The sequence below is a fragment of the Mirounga leonina genome, unplaced genomic scaffold, assembly GCF_011800145.1.
Source record: "Mirounga leonina isolate KUSES-001 unplaced genomic scaffold, KU_Mleo_1.0 Mir_447, whole genome shotgun sequence".
NCBI lineage: Eukaryota > Metazoa > Chordata > Mammalia > Carnivora > Phocidae > Mirounga > Mirounga leonina.
This window is the reverse complement of record NW_023270757.1, coordinates 13,882,752-13,888,807: the sequence shown is the minus strand read 5'-3', so window position 1 is coordinate 13,888,807 and position 6,056 is coordinate 13,882,752. Positions and strand designations below refer to the sequence as shown.

At 37.8% G+C, this 6,056-nt stretch overlaps 1 protein-coding gene across 14 annotated transcripts in view; it reads left to right on the top strand.

Moving 5' to 3' along the window:
• KDM4C (lysine demethylase 4C) overlaps positions 1–6,056 on the top strand; it is a 457,231-nt gene that overhangs the window by 262,147 nt on the left and 189,028 nt on the right. The gene's annotated exons all lie outside the window — the stretch shown is intronic.

Genomic DNA, 6,056 nt, shown 5'->3' with positions numbered 1-6,056 from the left:
TTCAACCTCCACCTCCATCTTATTCTACCTTATGGTACCCTACCTTTGGCACCTGGCAGGATACATTATGTCATGGAATTTCCTCTCATAAATACCTGACTTCTTTCTTTTTTAAAAAATTTTTTATTGTTATGTTAATCATCATACATTACATCATTAGTTTTTGATGTAGTGTTCCATGATTCATTGTTTGTGCATAACACCAAGTGCTCCATGCAGAATGTGCCCTCCTCAATACCCATCACCAGGCTAAACCAGCCTCCCACCTCCCCCCAAAACCCTCAGTTTGTTTTTCAGAGTCCATCAGCTCTCATGGTTCATCTCCCCCTCCGATTTCACCCCCTTCATTCTTCCCCTCCTGCTATCTTCTTCTTCTTTTTTTTCTTAACATATATTGCATTATTTGTTTCAGAGGTACAGATCTGTGATTCAACAGGCTTGCACAATTCACAGTGCTTACCAGAGCACATACCCTCCCCAATGTCTATCACGCAGCCATCCCATCCCTTCCACCCCCCCCACCCCACTCCAGCAACCCTCAGTTTGTTTCCTGAGATTAAGAATTCCTCATATCAGTGAGGTCATATGATACATGTCTTTCTCTGTTTGACTTATTTCACTCAACATAATACCCTCCAGTTCCATCCACGTCGTTGCAAATGGCAAGATCTCATTCCTTTTGATGGCTGCATAATATTCCATTGTATATATATACCACTTCTTCTTTATCCATTCATATGTTGATGGACATCTTGGCTCTTTCCACAGTTTGGCTATTGTGGACATTGCTGCTATAAACATCAGGGTGCACGTAACCCTTCGGATGCCTACATTTGTATCTTTGGGGTAAATACCCAATAGTGCAATTGCTGGATTGTATGGTAGCTCTATTTTCAACTTTTTGAGGAACCTCCATACTGTTTTCCAGCGTGGCTACACCAGCTTGCATTCCCACCAACAGTGTAGGAGGGTTCCCCTTTCTCCGCATCCCCGCCAGCATCTGTCATTTCCTGACTTGTTAATTTTAGCCATTCTGACTGGTGTGAGGTGATATCTCATTGAGGTTTTGATTTGGATTTCCCTGATGCCGAGCGATATTGAGCACTTTTTCGTATGTCTGTTGGCCATTTGGATGTCTTCTTTGGAAAAATGTCTGTTCATGTCTTCTGCCCATGTCTTGATTGGATCATTTGTTCTTTGGGCGTTGAGTTTAAGAAGTTCTTTATAGATTTTGGATACTAGCCCTTTTTCTGATATGTCATTTGCAAATATATTCTCCAATTCTGTTGGTTGTCTTTTGGTTTTGTTGACTATTTCTTTTGCTGTGCAAAAGCTTTGTATCTTGATGAAGTCCCAATAGTTCATTTTTGCCCTTGCTTCCCATGCCTTTGACAGTGTTTCTAGGAAGAAGTTGCTGTGGCTGAGGTTGAAAGGATTGCTGCCTGTGTTCTCCTCAAGGATTTTGATGGATTCCTGTCTCACATTTAGGTCTTTCATCCATTTTGAGTCTATTTTTGTGTGTGGTGTAAGGAAAAGGCCCAATTTCATTCTTCTGCATGTGGCTGTCCAATTTTCCCAACACCATTTGTTGAAGAGATTTTTTTTCCATTAGAAATTCTTTCCTGCTTTGTTGAAGATTAGTTGACCATAGAGTTGAGGATCAATTTCTGGGCTCTCTATTCTGTTCCATTGATCTATGTGTCTGTTTTTGTGCCAGTACCATACTGTCTTGATGATTACAACTTTGTCATAGAGCTTGAAGTGTGGAATTGTGATGCCACCAGCTTTGCTTTTCTTTTTCAACATTCTTCTGGCTACTCAGGGTCTTCTCTGGTTCCATACAAATTTTAGGATTATTTGTTCCATTTCTTTGAAAAAAGTGGATGGTATTTTGAAAGGGATTGCATTGAATGTGTAGATTGCTCTAGGTGGCATTGACATCTTCACAATATTTGTTCTTCCAATCCATGAGCATGGAAGGTTTTTCTTAGTGTCTTCCTCAATTTCTTTCATGAGTATATTATAGTTTTCTGAGTACAGATCCTTTGCCTCTTTGGTTAGATTTATTCCTAGGTATCTTATGGTTTTGGGTGCAGTTGTCAATGGGATCGACTCCTTAATTTCTCTTTCTTCTGTCTTATAGTTGGTGTATAGGAATGCCACTGATTTCTGTGCACTGATTTTATTTGCTGCCAATTTACTGAATTCCTGTATGAGTTCTAGCAGTTTTGGGGTGGAGTCTTTTGGGTTTTCCACATAAAGTATCATATCATCTGCAAAGAGTGAGAGTTTGACTTCTTCTTTGCCAATTTGGATGCCTTTGATTTCTTTTTGTTGTCTGATTGCTGTGGCTAGGATTTCTAATACTAGGTTGAATAGCAGTGGTGATTATGGACATCCCTGCTGCGTTCCTGACCTTAGGGGGAAAGCTCTCAGTTTTTCCCCATTGAGAATGATAATCGCTGTGGGTTTTTCATAGATGGCTTTTATGATATTGAGGTATGTACCCTCTATCCCTATACTCTGAAGAGTTATGATCAAGAAAGGATGCTGTACTTTGTCAAATGCTTTTTCTGCATCTTTTGAGAGGATCATATGGTTCTTGTTCTTTCTTTTATTAATGTATTGTATCACGTTGATTGATTTGTGGATGTTGAACCAACCTTGCAGCCCAGGGATAAATCCCACTTGGTCATGGTGAATAATCCTTTTAATGTACTGTTGGATCCTGTTGGCTAGTATTTTGGTGAGAATTTTTTCATCCATGTTCATCAGGGATATTGGTCTGTAATTCTCCTTTTTGATGGGGTCTTTGTCTGGTTTTGGGATCAAGGTAATGGTGGCCTCATAAAACGAGCTTGGAAGTTTTCCTTCCATTTCTATTTTTTGGAACAGTTTCAGAAGAATAAGTATTAATTCTTCTTTAAATGTTTGGTAGAATTCCCCTGGGAAGCCATTTGGCCCTGGGCTTTTGTTTTTTGGGAGATTTTTGATGACTGCTTCAATTTCCTTAGTGGTTATAGGTCTGTTCAGGTTTTCTATTTCTTCCTGGTTCAGTTTTGGTAGTTGATACATCTCTAGGAATGCATCCATTTCTTCCAGATTCTCTAATTTGCTGGCATAGAGTTGGTCATAATATGTTCTTATAATTGTCTGTACTTCTTTGGTGTTGGTTGTGATCTCTCCTCTTTCATTCATGATTTTGTTGATTTGTTGTTTTCTTTTTGATAAGTCTGGCCAGGGTTTATCAATCTTGTTAATTCTTTTGAAGAACCAGCTCCTAGTTTTGTTGATCTTTTCTACTATTCTTTTGGTTTCTATTTCATTGATTTCTGCTCTGATCTTTATGATTTCTCTTCTCCTGCTGGGTTTAGGCTTTATTTGCTGTTCTTTCTCCAGCTCCTTTAGGTGTAGGGTTAGGTTGTGTACTTGAGACTTTTCTTGTTTCTTGAGAAAAGCTTGTATTGCTATATACTTTCCTCTTAGGACTGCCTTTGCTTCATCCCAAAGATTTTGAACAGTTATGTTTTGATTTTCATTTGTTTCCATGAATTTTTTAAATTCTTCTTTAACTTCCTGGTTGACCCATTCATTCTTTAGTAGGATGATCTTTAGCCTCCATGTTTTTGAGTTCTTTCTGACTTTCCTCTTGTGATTGAGTTCTAGTTTCAAAGCATTGTGGTCTGAAAATAGGCAGGGAATGATCCCAATCTTTTGGTACCGGTTGAGACATGATTTGTGACCTAGGATGTGATCTATTCTGGAGAATGCTCCATGGGCACTAGAGAACAGTGTGTATTCCGTTGCTTTGGGATAGAATGTTCTGAATATGTCTGTGAAGTCCATTTGGTCCAGTGTGTCATTTAAAGTCTTTATTTCCTTGTCAATCTTTTGCTTAGACGATCTGTCCATTTCAGTGAGTGGGGTGTTAAAGTCCCCCACTGTTATTGTATTATTGTTATTGTGTTTCTTTGCTTTTGTTTTTAATTGCCTTATATAATTGGCTGCTCCCATGTTAGGGGCATAGATATTTACAATTGTTAGATCTTCTTGTTGGATAGGCCCTTTAAGTAGGAATATAGTGTCCTTTCTCATCTCTTATTACAGTCTTTGGTTTAAAATCTAATTTGTCTGATATAAGGATTGCCACCCCAGCTTTCTTTTGGTGTCCATTAGCATGGTAAATGGTTTTCCACCCCCTCACTTTCAATCTGGGGGTGTCTTTGGTTCTAAAATGAGTCTCTTGCAGACAGCATATCGATGGGTCTTGTTTTTTAATCCAGTCTGATAGCCTGTGTCTTTTGATTGGGGCATTTGGCCCACTTACATTCAGGGTAACTATTGAAAGATATGAATTTAGTGCCGTTGTGTTGCCTGTAAGGTGACTGTTATTGTATATTGTCTGTGTTCCTTTCTGGTCTATGTTACTTTTAGGCTCTCTCTTTGCTTAGGTTACAGATCTCTTCTTCTGAGCTGCTTTCACGATTTTCTCTTTGTCTCTGAGACTCGTAAGTTTTCCTATTAGATGTCGGGGTGCTGACCTATTATTGATTTTGAGAGGGGTTCTCTGTGCCTCCTGGATTTTGATGCCTGTTTCCATTCCCAAATTAGGGAAGTTCTCTGTTGTAATTTCCTCCAGTATATCTTCTGCTCCTGTCTCTCTTTCTTCTTCTTCTGGGATCCCAGTTATTCTAATGTTGTTTTGTCTTATGGTATCAGTTATCTCTTGAATTCTGCCCTCGTGCTCCAGTAGTTGTTTCTCTCTCTTTTTCTCAGCTTCTATATTTTCCATCATTTGGTCTTATATATGGCTAATTCTCTGTTCTGCCTCATTTATCCTAGAAGTTAGAGCCTCCATTTTTTATTGCACCTCATTAATAGCCTTTTTGATTTTGACTTGGCTAGATTTTAGTTCTTTTATTTCTCCAGAAAGGGTTTCTCTAATAACTTCCATGCTTTTTTCAAGCCCAGCTAGTATCTTTAAAATCATCATTATGAACTCTATTTCCAACATCTTACTAATGTCCGTATTGAGTAGGTCCCTGGCAGTAGGTACTGCCTCTTGTTCTTTTTGTTGAGATGATTTTTTCCATCTTGTCCTTTTGTCCAGGTGAGCAAAGGTGAATGAGAGAACAAAATGCTAACAGGGTAACAACATCTCCAGAAAATATACACTAAACAAATCAGAAAAGACCTGAAACCGGGGAAAAAGAAAGGGAAAGAAAGAAAAAAGAAAAAGGAAAAAAAAATAGAAAAAGATAAAAACAAACAAAAACAAAACAAAACAAAACAAAAAAACAGAATATGATCAAATATGATCAGGCTGGTGCATAGATCAGTGCCACACACTAGATTTTGGGCTTATTTTGGTCTGTTAGAAGGAAGTGCCTCCCAAAATTTTAAAGAAAGAAAAACTTATATATGTACAGAAATGACGGTCAATACGATGAAGGGATGGAATATGACTGTTATGATGAAAAGTATAAAAGATTTTATAAAAGGAATTAATAAGATAAGAATTTGGTTGAAAAAAGAAAGAAGAGGATTTAAAAAAAAGGGGGAGAGAATGTGATCAGGCAGGAGACTAGAACAAAGCCATACACTAAAGATTTAGGGTATATTTTGATCTGTTAGAAGAAACTATTTCTCAAAATTTTAAAGAGAGAACAATATATATTATATATATATGCCAAAACTAAGGTTAACTACTATGAAGGGATAGAATATGACTCTAAAAATGAAAAATAAAAAATATTTTTTAAAAAAGGGATAAGATGTTGGTTGAAAAAGGGAAAAAGAAAAATTCAAAAAAAAAAAAAAAGACAGTTAAAAAAATCAACTTTGAAAGACTAAAGAATCATGGTAAAAAAGCCATGAATTCTATGTGCAGTATTCTCCTAGTGCTGGAGTTCTGCCATTCTCATTGATCGGTAAACTTGGTCTTGGTTGGCTGATCTTCTGGGGGAGGGGCCTGTTGCTGTGGTTTCCAAATGTCTTTGCCAGAGGAGGAATTGCTCTGCCCTTGCTGGGTCTGGGCTAAGTAATCTGCTCGGGTT